This window comes from Grampus griseus, assembly GCF_964374135.1.
Source record: "Grampus griseus genome assembly, chromosome: 18".
Taxonomy (NCBI): Eukaryota; Metazoa; Chordata; class Mammalia; order Artiodactyla; family Delphinidae; genus Grampus; species Grampus griseus.
Genome location: NC_139012.1, coordinates 1,656,436 through 1,684,089, shown reverse-complemented (window position 1 = coordinate 1,684,089; position 27,654 = coordinate 1,656,436).

Sequence of the window (27,654 nt, the reverse complement as noted above, 5' to 3'; positions counted from 1 at the left end):
AATGGCTTTATGCTCCCAGGAAAGAGACTTCACCTACGGCACCTAAATAACTTTGATATGGACTGAAATTCTCCAAACGCAAACCTAATCCCATCGGGCAGAGACGCTGACCCCGGCGCTCCTTTCCAGGCGTGCTGCCCGCTTTGTACACATGCATCAGAAATGGCATTTTGCATAAGTGGTTTTATTCGGGCGATTACTGAGAAAATAAACCCCTCTATCGCAGCACCCCCTCAGTGGGTAATTGCCACGTGCTCACTTCTGCAAAAGAAAAGGTAAATCTCAAACAAACTGCAGAGCTGCATGGAAACATAGAGCATACTTTGACTAAAATGCACAACTGTTCCTTGGAAAGACGTTCAGTCTTTTGCTATGTTAATACCTTTGACCTTTTAAGAAGGACCAAATCGTTGTCTTTCTACAACCACCGCAACTACTGATTTGCCCAGGAGCATCCTCAGAAAGATGTATGAGATTCAACTGAGTATGTGTCAAACCCCTACCAAAGCCCGCTGGGTCCTTAGAACTATCAACACAACATGCGGGGTTAATTTAGGCTGATGCCGGGGGCGGGGATATACTTTCTGTCTGAAAAACAATAGGATTGGACAAAAAATAAATGAAGTCAGCACCCTTTTTTATTTCTTGACAAGCTGAGCCACTAGAGTCCAGCTTAACAGTGAAAACTTCTCCAGCCCAACAAGGAGCTTTGCTAGGTGAATAGAGAAGGGCTTCCTAAGAGGTCACAGGTGACATTTGTAAAGGAAAGCTGGAGAGGAGGGCCCTGTCCCCGTGGCCTGTCGCACCAGTGTCGCCACCTCCCTGACGCGGTCTCGCTGCCTTTGCTGGTTGAGCCTCTGTTATGGACTGAATCATGTCCCACAAGGGACGTGTCGAAGCCTAACCCCCAGGACCTGAGCGCGTGACCTTATTTGGAAACAGCCTTTGGAGGTATAATTAGATGAGGTCATACTGGAGCAGGAAGGACCCTAACCCAACATGACTGGTGTCCTTCTACCAGGAGGACAAGAGGCGAAGACAGACACAGAGGGGAGAAGACCATGTAACAGAGGAGGCAGAGACTGGGCTGATGCAGCGGCATGCCCAGAAACGCCCAGAACTGGCAGCTGCCCAGGAGCAGGAAGGAGTCCACCCAGAGCCTCCGAGGGGCAAGGCCCTGTTGGCACCTTGGCTTCAGACATCTGGCCTCCAGGACAGCGAGAGAGTACATTTCTGTTGTTCTAAGCCACCCAGTGTGTGGTACTTTGTCCCAACAGCCCCTGGACATGGATATACCACGTCAGCCATCCCAGGGGAGAAGAGGGAGCTGTCCCAGGCCCCCACGTGGGAGTGAGCACGTAGGTTCATGGCTGCAGGTCCCACTCTTACAACCACGTAAAGTCACGTGTGTGTGAACAAAGGTTCGAAAGGAACACGTAAAGTGATCGGTATTCAGAGTGGTGGAATTAAGTGTTTCTTTTCTTTTCTCTAATCCTCTGAATTTTTTAATGCTGTTGTATCACTTAAATTTTCGTCAAGGTTAATTTTTAAAAATTCCCCAGCTAAGTGGGTTTTCAGGTTTGATGAGCCGTATTATTGCCTGAACACTCTGGAAATGGCTGCTTCCACTGGCATTGCCGGGGAAAACCAAGGCTGCAGGCTCTCTCAGCCCAGTCAGGAGCTGTTATTTGTCCTGATAACTGCGAGTTTTGGCACCTTCTTAAATTTTGTGCCAGGGGTAAGGGTCTCATTCCCCTGACCCAAGGCCCAGTCTGACCGAAAGCAAACTACAGATGAAAAACACGGAAGCAAAGGTAAGAGACATAGAACTTTTGCTTCTGTGTTTTTCATCGGTAGTTTGTTCGTGATGGTTTTTTGATTACTTCTAAAGTATCTGCCCGTTCACCGATTCTCTCTTTAGCTCTCACTTGTCTTAAATCTATCCAGTGGGTTCTTAATTGAGTTCGTCTATTTTTTTCTTCTGAATTCCTAAAAATTTCTTTTTCACTTTTTGTAGTTTCCAATTCCCTGCCCATTTTTTGAGCTTGGCTTTATCTCTTAAAACAGTAACTATAATTGTCATCTAGACCACGTCTAATGATTTTAGTATCTGGAGTCACTGTGGTTCTGTTTTTGGTCTCTTGTCTCTGCTCCTTCTCAGTCATGGTGTTGTTGCCTCTTGTGTCTGGTTATCTCTGACTGTGTGCTGGACACAGTGTTGTTGTTGCTGTTTTAAGCATCTGAGGAAATTGTCTGAGGCCTAGGGCGATGCTGTCTTCCGTTAGGGAAGATCTTTATTTGCTTCTGTAGCTCACTGGGGAGGGTAGCAGTCTGGGATCACCTTAAACCAAGTGCAAACCTTGAGGTTTTCTTGGCCACCTTGCTGGTATGAAACGGGGCTGCCAAACTGTGGGAAGACTGTCTACATTGTCCTTTCTCCTGTGGTGAAGTCCCCCAGGGATGCCAGCCCGAAGTGGGGGTTCCTTTGTCAAAGTCTCCAGTCTGGTAAGCCCCAAAGTCCAGCTTTTTCCCTCGGCTCTGTGAGGCCACCAGAAGCATAGTTCAAGTGTCAGCCATGGCTTTCTGATCAGTCGTTTCCCATGAGATCCAAAGAGGCCCTTCCTGCCCGGTCTGTCTCTGGGTTCCAGCCCCCTCTCAGATTTTGGTCCAGTAATCTCTCACTATCTTGTTAATTCTTTGATGCTTTAAAAAATTGATTTTGTTTATTTTACATTTTTCCCACCTTGTTGGGTTATCCTCTGTAGGACATAGCAAATTATATAGTTACCATAGTTAATTATATTAATTATTATATTTGCTTTTATAATCTTATAAAATTATATTTGCTTTTACAATATCATAATATTATAGCAAATTATCTAGTCTGCCATTTACTGGAAGTGGCAGTTCTTTCAATAAGAAACTCAAGTATGGATAAAGTTGTACTTATAAAATTTTCCATCAAAAAAAATAACAAAAACACTTTCTCTCAAAGCCCATCAAAAATTTGCCAAGTGATAGAGCTTCGCATGTGTTAAGTCATTTATTGTCACTACTCCTATCTCTGATGTTATGTTATTATTATCTTCATTTTTAAATGAAGAAGTTGTGGCCCAGAGATGTGGGATGACTTGACTGAGAACACACAGTTAGTCGAGGGCAGAGCGTGATTTAGACCCAGGCCCTCCTAACTTCGTGGCCCATTTTCTTTGTCTCCACACTTGAGTCAGGCTTGAAAATTGATATTTTAATCTGTGCTTTGTGCAGCAAAAAAGAGAGTTCTTCAGGAGATGAGTGGCAACCATGAACAGCCAGGAAATCAGTGGATAAAGTATGCTTTCACTGCATATTTTATACAAATTACTTCAACCATAAAATTTGACAGCTTGTAAATAATGGCTTAAGAAATCCAGAGAGAAGAGGAGTAAAATTAATTTAGAGGCTGATTGTCCCTGGTCTTTAACTGTAACCCCCAGTTCTCTGCTTCCCAACTCATAATGGCATTTCGTGGATATTCACTTCATTTCAATGCTCCTTTTCCTTCTCTCAGTGTCTAGACGATGGAGGAGTTATAACACAAATGTACATTTATTTTAGGAAGTATGTAAGATGGAAAACATGTTTACATTTTTTAAATCATGAAAAATAGTTTATATTTTAGCAAGTACAAAGTAGCATGGGGTGATAAGTAACTAGATGTTAAATAATTAAGTACTTAGATGCTAAACTAAGATTTGAAATAATCTAACCCCCAAATAGCTCCTGAGTTATCTTAGAGGAACATTATAATGCACTTTTTAATCATTATTTTAAAATATAAAACAATCTTTTGTTCAACACACTGAATTTAAAACAAATTCCAGAAAAGTATCAGAAACAATAATTTAAAATTCTTATTAACTTCTGTTTGGGGATTGATTGCATGAGGTTGCCTCAAAAAAAGTACATGACAGTATTTTATTCTATGAAACTATTCCAGTAAACATCAATCTAATAGGCAAATCTGAAATGTTGTGGAGTGGCCCTTCCTTTTAAAGGGGTCCTTTGAAAATGCAGATCCTGCTTCAGTAGGTCTGGGATGGGACCTGAGATGCTGCACTTCTAACAGGCTCCCAGGTGATGTCCATGCTGTGGTCAGGGGGTATTTCATTTTCAAGATACAAAGTTAAGAAAGGTAGTTTTTGAATCACATAGAGGAGATGTGAGAAAAATCCAGTAATTGTACCAAAAAAAAAAAAGTTCAGTAATAGTCTAATTATTTTAAAACATAAGTAAATTTGTCTACAAAATTAGATAAGGCTTTTTGCTTAGCACTGCTCTTTTAATATTATATTTTAACACTACAAACGACTATCAAACTGGCATATGAAACACACTTTTTCAGATTTTTTTATTGATATGCAGAGCTTCAGCAGTTTTTGAGAGAGCGTCCCATGGAGCCTCAAAGACAAGACCTTGGTAAGTGTACACATCATCAGAAGGGAGTGAGATAGCCGTGTGTGCGCGCGCGCGCGTGTGTGTGTGGTGTACCTTCACATTTATAAAGACAGTAAAACAAATCTGTGTTTTTATGTCAAGTGGCAAAGAAAATAAATAGGGAAAGATGAAAACTAGATGTCCTCACAGGCAATACTATATTTATCCTAACCAATGAAAAATTTTCTTTTTTCAAAATCCTGAGTTCAGTGTGATACAGCGTGCTTTCTTTATTCCGGAGTGTAATTCACTTAAAATAGAGGACTCATAACTAAACATAGAAAATCATCTTCTATTACAGAAAAAAAAATGTGTGGCCAGTGTCCAATGAGAGAGAGAGAGAGAGAGGAAAGATAAAGACAGATGGACAGAAGGAGGAAGTGGGAAGGGGGAGAGAAAGAAGAAGAGGAAGGAGAAGAAGAAGGAGGAGGAGGAGAGAGAGAGGAAGGAGGGAGTGAAGACAAGAAGAGAAGGGAAGAGAGGGAAGGGGGTAAAGAGTCTTTCAGTGGGTGTTTTTTTTTTATTCTCAAAAGGAGAGCATCCTTATTTATCATTATGCATAGAGATCCAGCGCTAATGTCTCCCCATGTACCTCTTATGAGGAGAAATTATCCCAAATGCCCTTGGACAGCAGTATGAAAGATTACTCAATTTATGTTGCAATCAAAGCTCAGTTTGTAAAAATGGGCCAGATTCTTCACTCAGCATCCTATCCCCTGTCTTTAATGAAGCAAGCACTCTTGAAGAGATCAAGAGACAGGTAGAGAAACAAGCTAACAACACAATGCAGGTAGAATACTTACTGTATCTTAAAAGAACACAGTAATTCCTCAACACAGCATAGTTTCTGACGAGAAGGTAAGAGGTGTTTCATCTTCAAGAAATCTGATAGGATTGGATTAAAAACTCACTGTTGGCAAAATATTCTGAAAATTCACAAATTCCCAATACTTCAGTTCACTTTGTAATCAAACATCATTACTCGCAACATTGTGTTGTGTTGTTTTGTTTTCTTTTTCTTTTTTGCTTTATCTGGAAGTAAGCATTCAGGTTGTTGGACTTAGTGAAGCCAAAGATATGGATTCAATCTCCATATGGAGCTGTTAACGCCACACTAATGCTAAAGTTGCAGACTTACTTTTTAAACACTGAGTTATCTTCTAAGTAAATGATGAGAAAAAAAGAAAACATTTCACACGTCTGTGGCTCTTCACTTCTTCCTGTAGATGCTAGTTTCTTCCAGGTTTCATGTCCTTTCACTCCAAAGAGTGTCCTTTAGCAGTTTTTATAGTGCAGGTCTGTTGGTTGTAAACACTGTCAGCATTCAATGATGTGAAAGCGTCTCCTTTCAACCTTTTTTTGAAGGATATTTGTGCTTCGTATGGAATAACTGTGGGTTGGTAGTGTTGTTGGTAGTTGTTGGTAGTGTTGTTGGTTTTTCTTTCATCATTTTAAGGGTACCCTTCCTTCATTTTCTGGTCCCCATTGTATTTCCTGAGGAGTCCATTTATAATCCTATACATGTGTCCTTTTTCTCCAGCTAATTTCATGATTTTCCCTTTATCTTTGTTTTCAGCAGTTTAACTACAATGTGCCTAGACATGGTTGTTTTTATGTTTATCTTTCTGGGAGTCTGATGGGCTTCCTGGATCTATACGTCATGTTTTTCATCAAATTAAGCAGGTATCTGGCCATTATTTCCTCAAAAAAATGTTTATGCCTCAGTATCGCTTGCTTCCCCTTCTGACCTCCAATTATATGTATATTAGACCACTTGATAATGTCCACATGTCCCTGAAGCTCTGTTGATTTTTCTTTAATTTTTCTCTGTCTGTTCTTCAGGTTGGATCATTTTTGTTGATGTCTTCAAATTAATTACTCTTCCTTCTAATATCTCCTACCTGCTGTAAGCCTATCTTATGAATTTTTCTTTGCAGTTACTTTTGCAGTATAAGTTCCTTATACTTTTAAGTTCATAATTTCCATTTGATTCTTCTTTAGAATTTCCAAATCTTTGCTGAGATTCCCAATCTGTTCACTTATTAATACCATATTTTCCTTCGGTTCTTTGAACAGGTTTATGAAATCTTTGCAACGTGCACCATCTGGGTCATCTTGGGATGGTTTCTATTGACTGCTTTTTCTCTTGACTGTAGATCTCATTTTCCTATTTCCCAACATGTCTAGTGCTTGTCTGTCTGTCTGCTTGTCTGTCTGTTTCCTCCAACCATATACAGCTGTTCAGTTAAAGGTATGCAGTGTGAAGAGTTCACTTTAACTAAGATTGTGGTTTGGCCATAGTGGAGTTAGTGAAAAAAGAATGGAGCCAGGAGGCTGAGAGTATTTCAAGGGAATGATTATAATAATTGATTGGAATATAAAGTGGTTCAAAGAAGACAACCCCAAGAGCTGAAGGATTGTTGGAGCTAAAGATTAGAGATCTGCACATAGCCACCTTGCAGTCCCTGCCCATCCACATGAGAAGAACTCCAGGGGCGGTTGTTCGTGGCAAAATAATCGCAGACATAGACTGTGGACCTACATATAGATTGTAGATAATGCAGTGTGGAGACTGGGCTCTGTTACCTTCCTCTTCCCCGTACTGACTCACGACAGTGAGCAGGTCAGCCACTGGATGACCGCCGTGAGCTTGGGTCCATGGTGTGTTGGTGCGTATGTAGAAGTCCGAGGTTTTTCTGAAGTCCCTCTAACTTGGCGAGACTTAACATTCAACGTATATTTGCTTCCCCTGTGGATCTCTACAGGGCTTGGCATTAGGCTTGTTAGGGCTGGACTAGGGCAAATCGTACCCAAGCATGTGATCCTCACCCCAAGGCCATACCTCTGGTGTTGGTTTGGTATTCATGAGGCCCCTCCCCCGGCAGTGTCCGCACTGCTCAGCTTCTGGTTACTGTTTCACTCTCAGTCCCCTACCAGCTTCTATCTGATAAGCCTTGGTTAATCCTACCTTGTGTGTGGACAGCCTGGCCTCAGCCACATTTTCCCGGGGCCCCCACAGGACTTCTGGGGCCCTCTTGTTGCACGGCTCTCTCTTCTCTGACGTTCTACCCTGCAGATTCCAGCTGCTTCAGGTACCCAGAACTCTGATTTCTGCTTTCTCGACTCAGAGAGACCATCCTGCTGTCCTTGGGTCGCCACGCTCTGCAGCATGGCCAGGAAAGTGTTCCCAGGAAGAGAGCCAGGCCATGGGGCTTACTTACCTCATGAGCTTCCTGCCGTTAGAGGTCGTGACCTTGCGATGCCTGTTACCTGCTGCTGCAACGCAATTGCCTCATATTTTGCCAGATTTTGCAGTTGTTTGTGGCTGAAGAACAATTCAGTGTGGTTTCTCCATCATAGGCAGCCGGCCGTTATTGTTTATTTTTACCTATTCAGCAAATATTTCTTGAGTGTCTACAATGTAGGAGGCATTAGAAATACAGGGTTGAACAAATGACATGATCCTTGCCCTCAAGAAGTTTACAGTCTATGGGGGAAAATGGATCTTAAACAAATAATCACAGAAATAAAATTGTGGTTCAAGTTGTGATAGGTGTTGTGTGTTTAAGATAGAACAGACTACCCTAATTTAGATCAGGAAGGAGAGCACCTTCAAGCAAGTGACTTGAGTGCTGGGTAGGCCAGACAAAAGTTTGAGGGAAGAAATATGAGATAAAGGAACATATGAGAACCAAGGAAAGATTGTGAGAGGAGGTCCCCAGGGCAGGAATGGAAGTCTCCTGGGGCTGGGCCTTGGTGTCTGGGGACAGCAACCCAAGGTGATGTGGAAAAGCAGGCAGGGGCTCTGTTAACAATATGAGATCGTATCTTCAGAGAAATGGAGCACCACGGAAATGTTTTGAGTAAGATCAGATTCAGAATTGTGTTGTTAAGTGTAGCTAACTGGTCCTGACACATCTGTCATGGCGGAGTCTTCCAAGAGACCAAGAACGAATGTACCTTTTAGAGGATGTAAAGCCCAGCTGAGGATGTTCGCCTTAGAAGAACTGATGTGCTGTAGGTCGGTATTTATTGAGATGATAAAGTTTCTGTAGTTAATGCTTCCCTTTCAAACATTCAGACAATGAAATCCTGCCTAAAAAGCCCCTTTGAATTTTGCGAGTCGGTTCTTTGTACTCTTACAGGTGTAGTTAGCTGTAGCGAGAACCAAACTAGGGAAAACACTGGAATTAAATGCAACAGGCTAGTTTTCTGGAGGTTAAGTGTTAAGACAAAGATGAAGTAGATGTTAGGCGTTAAGAATATCAAAGGAGATAAGGATGGCCTACAGGAAAATCACTTTTACAGTTATTGGAAATATTTCCAGAATTGTCTTTGGGTCCCTGACAGAAGACACCACTTAACAAATGTCTATTGCTGTCAAGGTTACCCTTCCGCTTCACGCTTTGACTGAAGCTGAAACATTTTTAAATCATTGAAGAGAAACTTCCAAACACAGAATCTGCAAACTCACATTGCAGGGCAGCCATCCACACGGTCACCAAATTTGCATGGTGACTATCCACTCACATTAGGCAAGTTTTGCCCAATATAGACAAATATTGGTCAAACTGGTCAGTTTGGGCTTCAATCATCCAGTTATTAAAATAGTTTCTTTTGGCAGCAATAAATTAATACTCATATTTTTTCAACTATTGCAAAAGGAGCTGTGTTAATGAAAATCGTAAAGATTTTTCAAACTATTGCAAAAGGAGCTGTGTTAATGAAAATCGTAAAGATACTCCGATACGGTAAAAGCAGGCATCTTCTCTGTGTACGATACTAGCCAGAAAGATGCGTAACTGTCTCAGTGTGTGTGTGTGTGTGTGTGTGTGTGTGTGTGTGTGAGATGTAGGCAGCTATACACCCATAGTCATGTGCATATATAACCTAGTTCCCCAATGTCACCTCACATATATTTTCCTCAGCTAAATTACTGAAAATAAAATGTATAGCATGATATATTGCAACCATATATTGTGTACAGTTTGTATATAAAAAAGAAAGAATGATTAGAAGTCGATGAGAGGCTGTTTATAAATCTTGATTGCTTCATAATTTTAACTTTGAGCAACATTTTTATCATAATTATAGGCTTTCTTAAAGCATTTATGCAGATTGTTGTTACTCAAAAGGGGGTTTATTCCATTTGGGTATAAACTACACTCTTTTTTCTTTATGAAATCACTCTTTGAGTTCCTAATACTCAGTCCTCTGCCGGAGCTGAAAAATCCAAACAACAGGAAGCACTCATCTCGGAAGGGCCGTCACTGCGCCCCTTCACCTGCCCGCATGCTGCCCCCTAACAAGGGGCAAGTGTGGAAACGCACGGGCATGACACGCAGTGGGCATCGTTAGAAGCTTTGGGATTCCTCTTTGAACACTAACGGGCCTGTGAGGCCAGTACATTTTTGTACCCACTTCGCAGACCAAAAACTTAATCCCTGGAGGTTTAAACTGTGACAAAATATTCAATGCTAGAATCATAAAGCCTTAGTTCTGCCTTACTTTTAAGCTTGAAAGATCGAGGTCCCAGAGAAGTGAAGTGATGGCCCCGCGGCAGAATCGGGCATTTGCCTGCGTTGAACGCACAGCAACGGTTTAACTGAAATTTAGACGGCATCGTTCAGAGGCTTTGGCATCACGTAGGTTCAAAACCAGAGGAAAATCCTATGGACGTTTTCTTCCACGGAATCCTCACTTTCACTGCGTGACCACAGACCTAAAAGGAAAGGAGAAAAAGAAATACATCACCAGAAACAAACATGAAAACAGAGCTTTAAGAAGTGTACCCCAGACGAAAGGAAGAAACGTCAAGAAAGACCGATGGGGCTGTCCCAGAAGAATGGCCCAGGTCTCCCCAAACCTGCAGACGTGCTCCCGGCAGGAAGACTCACACTCTTGCCTGATTTCGTGCATGGCCACGCCCGCGGGATTAGCATGGTGCCCCGTGCATCGTAGGAGATCAGTACAGATATTTTTAATGACCGGATGAAGTTCTGAAACAGAAAATCTCCCCAAACAAAGAAGGAGTAAGATCTCCAAAACCTACAGTTTACGAAGCAGGGGTCGCCCTGAGTATCCCAACGGAGTCGAGTCAACAAATAAGCCATAATCAGTGGAGGAAGTAGGAAGTTAAGATTTGGTCACTGTTTCCCAAAGACGACGATTTGATCACAAGGCGGCAAGGGACAGCTTCACGTTTTCAGCACAGGCTGCAGGGGGGGAGCGTTCGTCTCAGGCTTTCAGATGAAAACGCTGAAATGTCCAGGTTGTCGGAGCCCCGGCTTCCTGAACACAAACGCTGTGTCTGGGAGACGGTGGACAGCACTTCAGGTGCTGCACTGGTCAGACTGGTGGCGTTTTCCTTGGAGAAGTAGATGTCGTTTGGCCGGACCTCACGCTGTCCAGCACTCCCCGACCAGGGCAGTCAGCGGCAGCCACTGCAGTTGTCACAATAATCCTGGAAGTGGGAGTTAACGTCTCCGCTCTACAGACTAGGAGCCAGGATTGGAGAAGTTCAGAGACCAGCTCAAGGTCACACGACAGGGAGCAGCAGAGCGAAGCCAGGCTCCCTGGCAGGCAGTCCTGCCCTGACGTCCACGTCACAGTGCTTCATCGTAAACACACTTCTCTGCACCGGCTGTGTGGCCACCCCCTCCCAGGCTGTGGCCTTTTCTCTGGACCCCACTACACCAAGGCTCCCGTGTGCTCATCACCTAGGAAGCCAGCAGACCACAAACATTAGGAACTTTATGGAGTTATTTTACCTTTTCAAAGGAGATTTGTTTAAACTGTGAATTAGTTAGTTACTGAGAAGGTCTTTATTTCTATCTCTCTGAATATATATTCACAGAGAGGAAGCTCTGTATTCATAGGTGTGGTTGTGTGTGTACGTACGTATGAAAGCACCAGCAAACTGCCCCTCTTTTTTTTTAATTTATTTTTTCATTGAAGTGTAGCTGATTTACAATGTTGTGTTAACTTCTGCTCTATAGCAAAGTGACTCGGTTATACGATATATACATTCTTTTTCATATTCTTTTCCATCGTGGTTTATCCCAGGATATTGAATATAGTTCCCTGTGCTCTACAGTAGGACCTTGTTGTTTATCCATCCTATATATATGATTGTATCTGCTCATCCCAAACTCCCACTCCATCGCTCCCCCACCCCCCTCCTCCTCCTTTTAAGGACAATTATTCATGTTCTTCTCCACCGACAGGTGAAGTCTTCCAATCCTTACAGCTGTGCTATATTAAAGGACAGGAATAGAATGAAAGACTGGCCCTCATCAGCTCTGCTACAGTCTGATATTCCAACTGTCTTCCTGTCCAACAACCTGGGGTTCAGTTAACGCACCTGGTTTACTACGAAGGTTGACAATCGGAGAGAGCAGGGCATGCTTATGCCTCGTTCAACATGAATAAGGATGTTCAACAAATCAGCAAAACTGTATTATTTTATGACTCAACAGTTGGTTCAGTTTAAATCCCTAGGAAAAAAAGGCATAGAAAAATAGTACCATGAGTGTGAAATAGTTACCTTCAGTAACGAATGGGTAGCTGGAACTTAAAGGATGCTTTTGAGCAGCTGACTAACAATGCGGAAACCACCGCTAACTGGGATTTTTGCAAGTTGCGTCATCACCTGGAGCGCCCCCTGCGGTGACGGCAGGTCCTTCTGGATGAAACCCTGTTTCTCCCTCCTTCCACCGGAATCATCTCCGCCTGTCCCTTCTCCACCTCCCCCCCATCCCGCCTTTCCCGAAGACCAGCCAGGACCCTGTGGAGTAGATGTGAGCTGCTCCATCATGGTGCATTATATATAAATGGGACACACCCGTATGCAGGCGTGTTCCACGTCAGTGTGTGGGAATCTACACGGCCGTGTCCACGTGGGTTGCTGTAAAAGCTTTGACATTGTAATTCTTCCATAAAATTGGAAAATAATTCATTATAATTGCAAGACAATATGGTTTCTAGGTGAGTTTCCAAGTAATCTCTTAGCAATACTAGGTTAAGCCAGGGATTCTCTGAATGCCAACCGGAAACACTTTGAGGCCTTTTAGAAAATACGGATAAGTTCTTCAAGAGATTGGGTCAGCTGGTCTGGGAGGGGGCCTGCACACTGGAATGTTCTAAAGGCTTCAGGTGATTCTCTTGTGAACTGTTCTTACCTAAACTATTTTTGCAGGTAGGTTGTGAAAATAGCAAACTCTCTAGTCAGAAAGTTCATTTTTGTCCATTTAGAATGAATCAATCCTATAGACCTGGGAAAACAGCTTTTAAAAAGTTAACACCTCTGGTTTTCCATTAAAATATAATTAAAATTACTGGATACAGGAAGCTTTAGTTATCCTAAAAGTTCCATCCCGGTAAAATATTTGTTCTGTATATTTTAAAGAGGACTGGGGTGGAGGGCGTTAAATTATGTTTTAATTCCATCCCATCAATGAGAATATGAGAAAAAAGGAAGGCCTTATTTCAAGCACGTATTAGCCGCGTGTGCATTCATGGAAACTAAGAATGTGTCTCAGGCGCTGCTTTTATAGTAAGGCAAATTGGTGTTTTGATCTCTGTTTATTATAAAGCAGATAGTAGCCTAAATAGTCTAGCCATTTTTCCCCCGTTTTGTTGAGATATGATTGGCATACGGCACTATGTAAGATTAGTGATTTGACTTACATACATCATGGAATGATCATCATCTCATAGAGATACAACATTAAAGAAATAGAAAAAAGTATTTTTTCCTTGTGATGAGAACTCAGGATTTACTCTCAACAATCTTTGTATACAACAAACAGCAGTGCTAATTATATATATATATCAATTATTAATAATGTGATTATAATTAGTCAGAAATTATTGTACTTATTTCTCTTATAACTGGAAGTTTGTACCTTTTGACAGCCTTCCTCCAATTCCCCCCGCCCCCTCCTCTGTAAGCACAGATCTGATCTCTTTTTCTCTGAGTTTCCTGGTTTGTTTCTGAAGTGTAATTGACTGACTACGCTATGTTAGTTTCTGTTTCACAACACAGTGATTGGATATTTTCATACATTTCAAAGTGATGACCATGAGAAGCCTAGTTGCCATCTGTCACCATATAGAGATACGGTTTTTGAAATGCCTATCTTGAGGGAATCTGTGAGCTGAGAAGTCGCTTTCTTTCCTGGGAATCCCTGAGAACTTTCTTCATCTTCCTACTGACATTTGCCTTTCGTCACACTTTGTAGTATAATCAAAAATTTCTATTTTGACCTTCCAGGTTCAAGAATAAGTTCTAAAAATGAAGAGTTGGCAGGATGGTTATACAAAAGGAAGGAGCGACGTGGGTGAAGCAGTGAGTCAACTGCTCCATATTATAAAAATCTAACAACAAGTAAGTCGTCTGTTGTGACACAGGCGTTACCTTGCAGCATTAGGGAATGGATGTGACCTTGCCAACGTTTGCATTTTGTGTACAAGTTAGGCGTCACCAAGGGGTGAAACATTTCAGGGATGACTGAGGCTCTGAGCGAGCACGTGGAAATACACTTCCTGCAGCATTATCCTTCCCATTACCCTGATTTACCAGAGGGCAGTGTGCAGGACGCGGCGCCCAAGCATTACTGGCGCTCAGGACTAGAAGGACCCGGGTTCTCGGGTGCTGTGAGAGAAAAGGGGGCCGTTTCTTTAGGAGCTTGCGTCCCATCAGATTGAAGGGGCGCTCTAGGCTTTGGGGGCGGGGAGTACTCGGGAGAGAAAGGGGTCTGCCCAGGCCCGCCTCGGGGACCCCAGAACAAAGAAGATGCTCTGTTGCCCCTCCGTCCTCCCTCCTCGCTATGGGAGGACCCCGAGCGTCTTTTGGGCCCATCCCTGGGCCCCAGCTATGAGGAACAGACAATTCCGGCCCAGGCACCCAGACTTGGGGCCGTTGGAATGGAGCGGCTGGACCCGCTGCCCCCTGCTCTCGCTCTGGGCCTCACTGTGGACTGGCGTGGCCGCGGACGGATGGGCGGACCTCAGCGGTGCCAGCCGGTTCCGCTGCGATAGCGGGTCTTACTTTTCCTGGGGAGCTACCCCCAGTCTCACTACTGAGGCCACGGGAAAGGCGTGCTGCCAGAGGCCAAGTTCTCTGGGTAGAGGCCTGGGCACCTGGGGAGGCCGGAGGAGGAGCGGAGCTGCGCTCTCTGCCCCCTCCTGGTGCCCTGGGATCTGCAAAGCTGCCACCAGCAGTGGGGGGGCGGGGGGGTCGCTCGGGTGGAGGAGGACAGACCGAGGTGGGGTGTGGAGCTGGCTCGGTCCTTCCCCAGGCAGGCACCTCGCATCTCCCCCACCGCTGCTCCTCCCCTGCCTGCGCGAGAGAGGCGGTCTCCGTGTTTACTGAATTCCTAGGTCGCCTGTGCCCAGGGCTCGGCCACGATTTTCCGAGCGCTCGCGTTCCTGGCGCTGTGCCCCTCGTGTCCACACGGGCTCTCGCGCTCCAGGCCTAGATGTGGGTTAAAACTCCACTTCACAAGCCCCTTGATATGAGATATGGATTTGACATCTGTTTGCCAGAGTGTTTTGCACTTAGCCTAACACCCACTATTAAGTGACAAAATTGTGGCAGCCTGTCAAAGCCAGAAGACTGGCAGCTGCTCGCTTACAAAACCATTCAAATATTTGCAGGTTTTGAAGCTTTATGCAGTGTTGTACCCAATCTTTCAGTGATTTAACATGTAAAATATAAGTCAAAGTTTTAAATCTGGATTCCAAAATGTTTCCATTTTCCCTCCAAAAAGAAAAAGCTTTCAGGGTGTGTCTGCTGGAATCGGTCCAGTTCCAACCTGCTTCTCCTTCCCCAGCATGAGATTCCTGCACAAACCCGGTTTTTAAAAATGTCAAGGACCAAACTCTGTCTTCCTGCTGTTACCGACATCTCCGATGACAGAACTAAATTACCTTAAACTCCAAGGGAATACAGTTCCTCAAAAGTAGATTGCAAATAACAATAACAATAATCCCCGAGTAAAGCGATGCTTTATTTCGCGTTTGACAGTGGCACCAATGTGCCTTTGGGGGAAGAGCGTCCTAGTTAACGCTGAGCTCTTTGGTGATTTCTGAAACACTACCTCCTCTCACTGCACCTCTAAATAGCTTAGTCCGATTAAGAAATAATTTGCAAATGACACAGTGTTTCTCTAGATTGAGGTCCATTGAGTAAAGTCATGTGGGGTTTTGTCTCCACAATTTGCGCCCGGCAGACAAGGACCTCCTGAAAACTGCAGCTGTGAGCAATGAAAAAAAAAATTATCATACATTTGTCCAAGATATATAGATAAGTACACACGCCTTACCCCCTGGAAGACTCAGGGCTGTCCAGCACTTAAGATGTTCAAATGTGCTGTACGTGTACGCCTTTTTTTTTTTTAATGTTGGTAAATATCGTTCCTTCTGGTGGGAGGGGGGTCATAAGTCCATTGGGGAAAGGTGGGGTCATCATTTTCAGAAAGGCAGTTACTTTACTTTTGATACATTTCCAGAGGCTCTCAGAGTGCTAGAAGCGCAACGCTAGAGATGGGAGAGAGACGTGTGGCTCCAGCCCAGGCGCCTCCTCGGAAGGTTTTCTCGTCGGGCTCTGCCGGGCGGACGGCTCGGTCCTCTGGGGGAGGCCGGGGCCTCCGCCTGCAGAGGGAGTCTGGGCGCAGCGAGGGCCGGCGCCCTGGGGTGGCCGCGCAGCCCCGCCGGGTTCCCCACCGGCCGTGCGCCCCGGGAACGCCAGCCTCCCGGCCGCCGCCACTTTTTACCTGGAGAGTTTTGTGTCCACAACACTAAACCTTCGACACAGTCTCTGGTTCTGCAGCTGCCGAGTTGTTCGGCGGGGGGTAGGGGGTGGAGGTTAAAAGCCTGTGGCAGAGCAAAACAAAACAAACAATAAGTAAAAAAAAAAAATAAAAGCAAGGCCAAGGTGTCCCCTGGGCGGGAGAACAAAGCTGAAGCTCGGGCCCGGGGGGAGAGAGCCCGGAGCGAGGACGCGGCGGGGAGCGAGGGGGCGGCGCTGAGACCCTTGTAAGCGGTCCAGGTGACTCGCGACTGCGGGTGTGGGGCTGCCATCCTCCCCTCGAGGTCGGGAAGGGACCCGGAGAGCAGTTCGAGGCGGAACTCGGTAGCCTGCGTGATGACAGGAGTGACAGCTATTTTACGGGGGGGGGGGGGGGGGTGGCGGGGGGCGGGTGCAGGAGAGAAGGGGGACTTGCCGGCCGGGTCAGCTTTATTGGGCCCGATCTCTGAGGCCGGGCCGGGCCGGGGCTGGGGGCGACGGTGGATCCGCGGAGCGCAGGGGGGCGCGGAGAGCGCGGGCGGCGCGGCTACACCTCCCGCTCCGAACGGCGTCGCAGCTGCTGGCGAACCAACTGCTCGATTCTATTCACTGTCGAGTAGGAACAAAAAAGTGGCTATTTATTAGAATACTTGTTTGGTATTGTTCGGCGCCACACAAAAGACGTTTCATTATGTGGAGGGATCCCCCTTTTTCCAGGGAGAAACAATAACTTGAAATTGTCTTTAAAGTCTTTTCCATCAGTAATAAATTTCATTTTCTGGTCTCTCCCGCCGGCAGCATGCGTGTCCGGGAGGGCGCGCGAGGCGAGGAGCGGCGTCTGCGTGTGCAGCGAGTGTGCGAGCGGGGCGCGCGTGAGTGTGCGCGTGTGAGTGTGCGTGCGCGTGGCGCCCGCGTCCGCCGTGCGGCGCCGCCGGAGCCGGCCGGGCTGGGGTCCCTGGGCAGCGGCGCGCGGCGTGAGGAGTGGGCGGGCCACGCGACGCCGGGGTGGGGAGGTGCCCGGGGCCGAGGACCCGCTGCAGCCGGCGAAGGAACTAACTGTAAGTGTGTCTCCAACTTGCGCGCGGGCTACCGCCCGCCCCCAGCCGGGAAAGGGTGCGGGAGGGGCTTCGGGGGTGGGGGCGCGGGGGCCCTAGGCGACCTTCCGGGGGCGGGGGCATAGAGCGTCCCCCAGCTTCCGTCCCCGGTCGAGCACAGGTGGGGAGCTGCGCTGACCGCCGCGGGCGGACTCGGGCCCGCGCGCCGGCCACGTTGGTCATTTTCTTATCTGTGCGTTCACTCCTCCCTCCTCCTCAGCTTTTTGGATTGGCCGCTCCCCAAGGGGCCGAGACTCTGTTTCACTCCGGGTCGCCTTTTGCGGGGAGGGGGGAGGAAGGTCGAGCCAGTCGGTTTGGGGGAGAAGGTTCGCGTCCGCAGGCTCCCCGTTTCCTCCTGCCCGCGCGCCCCCGCCCCGCCGAGGCCCGGGCTCCCGGCGCAGCGCCCTTTCCCTTGGCCGAGCCGACTCCGGCTCTCGGCAGCGCGCCCGGCAGCGCTGAGAACTAAAGCCGCGGGTCGAAATTACGTTTTAAAAATGAACATGTCGAGCGTGTGCCATTTAGTGAGAGGTGTTTTGGGCAAAGAATCAATTTAACTTTGACTGACCGACGGTCTTGACTGTTAATACTGCCACACACACACACACTCAAAATCAGTGAACCGGGATTCCTGGACACGCGGCGAGCGCCCCTGGACTCGGCGCCTGGCCGGGAGCCCCGCGGGCGCGGCCGCCGCCTCCGTCCTGCTGGCTAGGGCAGCGCGCCCCAAGGTGGGGTGCAGGGTGCCCTAAAGCCCCGCCTGCCCGGTGGGCCTCTTTAGGTAGGGGTGACCCCCCCCCCCACCGCGCGCCGTCGCCCATCCCCTCGGCGCGTCCTCCCTCCTCCAGCGAAATAGCACCCGCTCGGCTTCACGGTTCCACACGACGCGCGCCTCGGTCCTCCCTGCGCGCAGCTGGGCGTCTCCCCACCCGCGTGCGCGGGCCGCCCGCCTCCGCCCTCTATTTTCGCGGTTTGAGCCGCCCGCTGAGAGGAGCGGTGGGGAAGTTTCAAAGGTGAAATGGATTTTCGGCGGTGGCTGGCGCTGGAAACCAGCGGCCGGGAGGGGCCGGTCAGGCAGCCATCGACCGGGCACAGGACGGGGCTGGCTGCCTCTCCATGCAAGAAACGGGTGTTTGAACACGATAGCGGCCGCCAGTCAATTAACCCATTAAAAACCCGCTTTTCCGCATCGATTTCCCGGAGCGCTCCGGGGCCGGCGTTCTGGAAGCTCCTTTGTGAAGGCGGGGGGGGGGGGGGGGGGGCGTCTGCACCGAGGGTGTCCAGTTGGTTCAGAGACCCTCAGCCCCGCGGCAGGGCTGCCCAGGCGTCCGGGTCGGGGGCTTCTCCCTCCGCTAGGGTCGAGGAGGGGGGCGTTCTGTCCTCAGCTCCGGCCTGGCGGGTCGGTGATGCCCGCTGCAGAGGGGGGAACGCCCCGCGCCCGCCAGTGTCCCCCGACGCGCCCAACTGTGGCTGCGAACCAGAGGTTAAGGCTAGCGCCCACGCGGAAAGGAACTGCGCCCCACCCCACCTCCGTGCGGTGCTCCCAGCTTTCCTGTCCCAGCAGCATCTTTCATGGACGGGGCGACACAGGCCGGGTGAGTGGCCTGAGCACCGGCAGGCCGGAGAATGCCACACTTGCTCCTGAGGGCGACAGAGAACCTCCGGGTGGCCTTGTGTTCCAGCCCTCGTTATCATCAGAGAGGAGAGAGCAAAAGGCCGAGCCTGGCGTGTGATGACAGCAGCTGGAGGGACGGGCAGGATTGGCATCAGAAGGAGGGGGCGTCTCTCACGGAACCTGCGGGAACTGCGGCCAGTTAGACTTGCTGGACCCGATCTCCCCGCACATGAGGAGAAGGAGGCCGCGGGGACCCTGCCGCGGGGCTGTGCCCCAAGCGCCGCCTCCCTGGGCGAAAGCAGAGGGTCAGCCACCTGGAGAGGCCGGTGGTAACGAGGGGGTCCTGCAGGAGCAAATGCGCCTGCTGTCGTGAGGGCTCAACACAATTTTAGATGAAACCTAAGCGCGGAGTTCCTACCCTGAAACCCTAACGCCCCTCCTCTGCTGCTTGATGGGGTCCTTTGTCCTTTTGGGACCACTTGCCGGTGCCCCAGGGTGCCAGTCCAGGAACTGTCGGTCAGTCCATAAAGGGAGAGGTGGTCCCCAGCAGCCAGATGGAGAGGTGGAAATCTCCTATTAGCCGGTTTTGTAGAAACCCCACTGTGTTCACCCACTTTTTCCTCACTCAGATTTAGGGGTCAAGTATTTACCTCGGAAGTAGGGTGCACTCTCTCTTTCTCCCTTCCTCTGTCTCTCTCTTCCTCTCTCTCTCTCTCTCTCTCTCTCTCTCTCTCTTTCTCATGCCAAACTTCCCTCCATCTTATTTTGATGGTGCCCAATCCCCAAGATGGTTACTGTTCTGAGTGGGGGGAGGTCCCTGGAGGCCCTTGGGGGTAGGCTGCAGGTCCTTCCCCATCCCTCCTGCCACCCCAGATATCTAAGAAAGAATAATACAAGTGTGTTCTCCACAAAGACCCATGCACCCAGATAGTCACCAGACCTCCACCCAACGAGAGGGAAACCCAGTTTCCCCTTGCAGGATGGCTGGCTCTGTCTCTATGGGGTAAGAAAATGGCACTGAAATGTAGCCAGGGGGCCTCTCTTAGCTCAGAGCGCGGGGCCCTGGTGCTGCCTTTGGAGCCCAACCCCACTGCCTGAAGATTTTGACTGACCTGCTTCTCTGTTTGCTGTTTTCTGAAGTAAGCAACTGAAAGGGCTTGAAATTGTGTCACAAGTGATGTTTTAATCTCATTGAAAAGTGTATTAAAGGACAAGATGTAATTTATGTGAGATGCTTCGATGAAAGGAGAGATTGGAGTGGATGGTCTTTTCACTCATGTGAACCTCGTGTCATGTTTATATTGAAGCCTGTGTAGCTATTCTAATTTACAATAACAGGGATGGCCTGTACGAAAAAGCGTCTCTGATTTCACTTTATTTCTTTTCATATAGAAATTCCTTATGACTTGTCTCCTCTTGTGAGTGACGCCTTTTCTATTTGGGGGCTGAGAGAGAATATGAGAAAGGGCCACGTTTACTCATAACCACGGCTCTTTTCTGCATACACCTCAAGGTCCTCGGCTGGCCTGGACTTGACCGGGGCACTGCATGGCCCTGAGGCACTATTTTTGATCTTTTCAGAATGAACCTTATGGCAGCCTCCAGGGTCAAACCCTCCCCCACCACCACTCGGATGGGGCCTGCCAGGCTTGTCTGTTTACCTGCAGAGGCTGGATGGGTTTCTGCCAAGGATGTTGGCTTTGGAAGTGAGCTTAATCAGATGTACTGTACTCACAGGGCTTTAGTTCTGCAGATTTTAATGTGAACAGTTAGGAAGGTCCTCCCATTCGGCAAAGTTAGATCTTTGCCGAGTCTTCCCGGGAGCTTTGGAAGAAACCAAGCACACCTCCCGCTCAGACGAGGAGCTTTGTATTCTTATTATCACGTTGAACACAAGCGTTCTTTACCAATAAAAAACGACACGCGTTAGAAAATTACAACTTTTGTACAACGTAAAAAGGTGTATTCAAACTGTTAATTACCGGAGGTTGTGTAAATGAAACTTTAGCAGTGACCCAATTTAATTCTGTGGTGATTACTGACAAAATGAGACAAGGCGGTGTATTTATCTTGAAGGAGAATATTGCACTGGTGTAGTTAAGAGAAGGAGTAAGAACAAATGAGAGTGGGGTGTTGCAGAAATATAAAAAGTCCATAAAAATCGCACTCTGAAACCATTTGGGCTCAGAGCACAGAAGGCGCGGCTCAGGTGGCTTTCTGCAAAGCCCGTGCAAATGTTAGAGGTTCCGGCATTTCCTCCCTAAAATCCAAGGCTCCCAACCGACTGCTCTGGCGTCGTCGTCTCAGCGCCGCGGATTCCTCGCCTTGAGCTCAACTTTTGCGAGTCCTGGAAATCCGGGAGGCAGAAGGAGGGCTCTGCCTCGGCCCCCGCCCGACTCGCGCCCCGGGGAGGAGAGGCTGGACAGCCGGGCCGCCGAGCGGGGTTCCCGGGTGACCCTGAAACCGCGTTGAGTCCAGGCTCGGGCCGGCCAGGCGGGGTGGGGAGGGGGTCGGCCACGTCCCCTCGCCCAGTTCGCTTCCTGCAGGCGAGTCTAACGGCTTTTTCCCTCCCTGTCCTTCCTGGGGCTTTCAGCGATGGTCCAGGAAGGGAAGCGGCCCGGCTTGCGCCCATCTTCCTCTGCCCAGGGTCGGGCAGCGGCTTCAACAGGGCCAACCGGGCTAGGCCACTGAGCACGAGCCGCGGTTCCCACTCGAACCACTTTCCCGCCCAGCCCTGCGTAATCGGCTGGGACACAGAATGCGGGCAGCCGGCGGCGCCCAGAGGCGCCTGGCTCTCCACGCGCTCACCCCACCTCCAGCTCCAGGGACCGGCGAGGGCTGCCCTGGGCCGGTGGCCCTGAGCCCTCCCGCAGCGGGGCGGGGTGGCAGCCGGGGCAGACTCCTGCCTTTAGCGGCCACCCAATTGAAGTGCGCGCTGAAGCCGCGCTCGGCCCAGCCCTCCGCCCCAGTTGGTTTGGGCAGGGTGGGCACCCTCGAGGAGACCCCAGCGCCCAAGCGGACGGGACAGTAGACAGGCCTGGCTGAGATTCTTCTCGGAAAGTTTCCCGCAGAAGAACCGCTGGGCAGGCGAGCGGCAGAGCGGAGCTGGCGGAGAGGCCTGGGCGCCCCGCACCCCGCGGCCGCCCTCCCTCCAGAGCGCCCGCAGCTCGCCCGGGCGGAGGGCGCGAGGCTCCCCTCGGGCCCCAGTGTTTTCCTCCCCTTGTCTTCTCTCGTTCATTCATAAACCTGGTGGCTACAGACGCGGCTTGAATATTGACGGCTCTCCCCCAACTGCTCCGCCGTTAACCCAATTACAGAATTCATCAAGAACTGTGTTGAATTATCTCTTTCCATACAGTATCAGCATTAGCCTAATTAAAAGCTATAATGTCTGATATAATGATTAAATCGTTAGCTCTGCTGTAGGGAAGCAATATTTTGTTTTCCCTTCAATTAGAAGCTGATTGAGGTTTTCAGAGCAGGTCAGCTGTGAAATTTGAATTATATGTGTGAGTACTGCTCACAGGGTGAGCCCCTACTCGAAAGCTCCCAGAGATTCTCCAAACGCTTTCACCCAGAGCGCTAGAGGCACAGACAACGCGCGCGCGCTCACATGCAGGCTTGTTTGATCTTCTCTGTGTATTTACGGATCTCCACGCCGATCGCTGGAGACAGAGTCTTGCTTGGCTTCGAGGGGATGGGCTTTATTTCCTTTTTCCTGCAGACGGTCCTGGAACAGCCCTCCAAACCCCACGCTTCTAGTTGAAGGAGAGGAAGGGGCCTTGGACGCTCCGAGCAGCTACAAAGACCTCCTGCTCTGTGATGACTGAAGTCGCTCGAAGCTCCATGTCGGCAGCGATTCTCTTTCCCTTCTCCTTCTTCTCTTTCCCCCTTTCCCACGACTGTTTTTTCCCCTTTAACACAAAAGCGAACCAACAAAAAAAACTTTTCGGTTACTTTGGCTCCTTGGCCATGGCAACAGTGGGGTCAAGGTCGCCGTGTCAGGGGGCAGAGGGGTACCGAGAGCGTCCGGGGACCGGGAGAGACGAGCGCCCTCACGACCCCCAGCCCGTCGCCCGCGCGCAAACCCCCGAACGCGCGCTCGCCGAGCCCCGGAACCCGGCGTGTGGCTGGAGAGCGCCGGCCCGAGGCCCCGGAACTCCGCCCGGACGGCGAGGGCGGCGGCGGCCAGCAGACGGCGATCGCGGCCCGCGCGGCGGCCAGGTCCAGGCAGACGCGCGCGGGGCCGGGGCCGGGGCCGGGGTCGGGGCGCGCGCCTGGGCCGGTTCCCCGCCTCCCACCGCATCCCCGCGAGGTCCCCTCCGGCCAGCAAGCCGCCCGGCGCCGCGGTCCCCTCCCACACGCGCGCGTCTCCGCCTCTTCTCCGTCTGCGCCTCCTGTTGGCCGAGATGACCTCGGACGCCTCTTCCAATTGAACTTTCTCTCCTTTCCTTTTCTTTCCCGCGCTTTCTTTCCGCCTTCTCTTCCTCGCTCTCCTCAGGTCGCTCCTTTCTTTCCCCAAAGTCCTGCGTAGGAACTGGCGGCTCCGTCGTGGTTTGCCTCTTGGAACTCTGGTTTCAGTCCTTTGGGCTACGCCCTGGGCGGTCTACGGAAGCGCCTACACGTGGCCTCCGTCCTAAGGGGCCTCGGGAAGCCGCTGGAGCTGAACTATGGGAGGGCCGCAGGCGGAGGTCTGGGCACATCCCCCGGAGGGTGTCATCAAGACAGGCCGTCTGCGCCAGGGCCTCGGAAGACAGGAGAGTATTGGTCTTCTTCGCTTCCCCAGAATGACCTTTGATTGTCCTCTGGAACCCATCTCTCTGCTTCTTGGAGCTTGAGGCGGGCACTGGTACAGAAGGTCACCTCTGTGTGCCTGAGAGCTAGCTTTCATTTACAGATTGCTAGGGCCAGGGATGCTGTCCACAGTAACCCTCTGTGCTTCCCAGAATTCTCCTGAGCGCAGCCAAGGGGAGGGGGGAAAGCAAACGCCAAAAAAGTTTCAGTCACTCCGTACAGGCAGTATAAGCTACTGGGGTTAAAGTCCAGGACTCAAGTTATTTGGAAGTCAGGGGTTCTTGTATAGTTGCCTAAATGCTGCACATAAATATAGATGCATACATGCTTTGTGTACACACCTGTATGTAACTGTGTGCCTGTATTCTGTGGTATACATGGTATATGCAGGTGTGCACATATCGTGTGCGCCAGTATGTATATGTACGCATATGTGTATGTCCTGTGTGTATACAACTATTTATATGTATGCATATGTACATATATTGTGTGTACACACGTGTGTAAACGTGCATATATTCTGTGTGTGCATATGTGTGTTTGTACAATGCATATATTCTGTGTGTATACACATGGACACAAACCTGTGTATATATTCTGTGTATGCATATGTATACACACGTGCATCTGTTCTGTGGGCACACATGTATGCATACATATGCAAGGTGTGTGTCTATAATTTCCTCTGATGACGGCTTGGATCTGAATTTTCTTTGAGGATCATGCCTGCAAGTTAAATAAAAGAACAGAAAGCATCTTTACTTCTGCGCATTTCTAAGTTGATCTTCTCTTTGGCGCTTTGAACAAAGAAGCACAATGAAGTTTCTGAGCTGCCAAGAGAGCAAATGTGGTCACTCAACAGTGAACGAATCCTTTGCTGGGGGTCTGGGCTTTGATGTTACTTGGACCTAGTGTAGTCTGTCTTCAGATTCTCCAGTGCCTGGCCTTGGAGAAAGTCCTCAGCGTAAAGAAGGTCCCTGCCAACCTGGTGGGGGGCAGGAGGGAGAAACATAGAATCGGGGAGAGGAGGTGTTTTCAAACCGTTTTGAACCGTTTTCTCTTTTTAAAGTGTGGCTGGGGAGGGGGGGGAAGTCACAAGGAGCAAGACATTGAGGCTCCTGGAAGCCATCGCCCGCAGGGGTTAGTATGATGCTCCACAACCTCCATGCCAGGATGGAAGGCACTGAGAGGTCTGGCAAGCAGCGCCCTGCCACTGCCTGACTGGCACAGGCGGCGGCTGCCAATCATCTATCGCTTGGCAACAAGTTACACCTGCAGCTCGGGTTTAATACTGATGCACTTGGACACCCATAGTGTGTGCACCCGCTAGGGCCCAGGGAACACCTCGTCACTAAAAAGGGCTTATGGAGAGCGCCCCGAACGCTGAACACTAGCACGATCTCACACAAGGCTAAACCATTTACCCCCTATTTAGATGCTCTGCAAAACAAGGGTAACTTTGTATTTGGAAACAATTTTCAGGACTATGGTAGAAAGAAACCAGACCATTTCAAAGTCAGCTATCCAAGCTCCCCAAAGCATAAAGGCTTCCTGCAGTGTGCACTGGAGAGCAGGGTGTTTATAAAATAAATTGCTCCATTGATACGGAAAAGAATGTACCAAGCCTGATTCACACAAAGTATTTTCAGGAGGGCTTCGGCTATGTATTTTAAAATCTAAATTGGAAAGCAGAGGAAAGAAATCTTTCAATTGCTAAGTGTATAATATAGTTTATAATTTGTAAACCATTTCCTTTATTTCGGTCTTGCTGACTTTCCATAACACACTGGATCACACGGCACACCCATTGCCTCCTAAATTATCAAAGGAGAAACAGATCTGTAGCACCCGTAAACAGTATTCTTGTTCTTTTTTTGTTCATTCACAATGTAACTGATATTTGGAGGTAGTGCGTGAAACAAATCAAAAGGTTTAACAAACTCGACTGGTGAAATAAGAAGGCAGTTGAAAACCAAGTTTATAACCTAGATATTTAGTGAAAAATAAATATGAAATGACGTTTCCTTTCTAATATAATTATATATTATTTGATGAGTTCACTATTAAATGCTGAATGGCCTGAAATGAAAGCAGTTTAATCTGCAGAGACCAATTTGCTCTTGCACTGCATACTGTAGCAACCCTGCAATTAAAAAAAAAAAAAGCCTACAGTAATAATCATAGTAATTGAGAGGAAAGAAAGCATTATTCCTGTACCTTGGACAAGCAATAGGGTCAGGAAATTCACAACGGCAGCATTTTTTTAATGGGGGGGGGAAGGGAAGAGGCGTCATGTATTCACTGCCCAACATACTTAAACATCATTATTACTCCTCTTGTAATCATCATCATCATCATTATATGTTTATTTCTATTACAGTATGGTCAGTCGGGCCGCTTTGGTTAGGCTCCACTTTACCCACCAGGAATCTCCTAAACATCTCCCTCTGTGGCGCACAGAGACGCCCTCGTTCCTCCATGAGGACTCTGGAGGGATGCTTGGACTGTCATGGATTTTCTGCAAGTCTCTGGGCCACTTTCATACCATTGGGGTTGTACCGGCAGCGTGAGCGCAATGGTGTTTGAGAATGGGCTTGGAAATTTCTTGTACTTCCCGGTATTGAGAACCCTTCAAGGTTTAAGAATTATAACCGCAGGTCTATGCCTTAATCGTTCCAGGAAACAGGCCTCTCGTTTGCATAATGCAGGGAAACGGCATCTGTCGCTCGGTCCCGAGGCCTCACTTTTCCGATTCGGGTTCAGGTGGGCCCCACTCCGTTCACGGAGTTTTCGCAGTTCTTAGGCAAACGGCTTGTGGAAGATTCGCTCCAAGAGAGCGTGGGCTAGATCATTCTTTTGCGATTTCAACAAACTTTTTCAACTGTCATTGAGTAGATTCCAGATGGATCTTGTTGTTTTCAACCGTCCCAGAAATTCCTTTTCAGGAGGAAGAAGCCAAATTGAGAAGAGCACATGATTACAACCCCTAGGCTCATTAAAAGCAGTAAGAGTTCAGGGCTAAGGCTAAAAGCAGCTGTGGAGCCAAGCCCGACACAAATGCTTCCCCGTTACGGGATTATCGTGGCCTGGACCGCGGAGGCCTGGCCTACGAGAGGGGGCACTGGAGAACTTCAGCACAGCGGCGGTGAAGCGTGCATCCGTGGGAGGGCGGGGGGCTGAGCTGCCCAGGCCTCGCCGGAGAGCCCGCGGGGTGCGGGGAGAGGGGAGATTTCCAGTTGTGTACCTAGGACGGTCTCCCCTGCTCCCAAGGGCGCGCCCTTGCTTTCCGGCCCTCGGGCCGAGATGAGGGCGAGGATGCCGCCTCGGCCTCCAACTTTCCCCTTCCCAGCAGGCGCAGAGTTGGCTGGCAGGGGAGCAGAGGAGGAGCCGGGTCTCCTTTGCGCTCTTTTAAACAAGGCTCCGGGCTGCATTCCCCCGCCACCACCACCCCGCCCCGCAGGATTCTTTCTTCGTCTTCGCTTTTAAACCCAATCGTTAATCGTTCGGAGCGCGCGGGCGGGGAGAGGCAAGGAGGGTGAGCTCGGGGTTCGCCGCCGCCGCGCGCGCTCAGGAAGCAGCGTGGCTGTGACCCCCCTCCCGGGCCTCCTCCCCCCCCTCCTTCCTGCCCCCGCTCCCCCTCCTTCCTCCCCCTCCTCCCCGCTCCGCCGCCCGCGCCCGGCGCCTCTACTCCCTCCCCACGTCACTCGCCAGCGCGCCATGCAAATCACCGCCGCCGCCGGCTCCCATTGGCCGCGGCGCGCTCATTTAATGGCAGCCCGGGCCGGGCGTATGGCTGCTGGGCCCCGCGCGCCGCCGGCCCCGCGTGCGCCTCCGCTCCGAGCGCACGGCCCCGGGCAGGCAGCGGGCAGCCCATCCCGGGCTCGGCC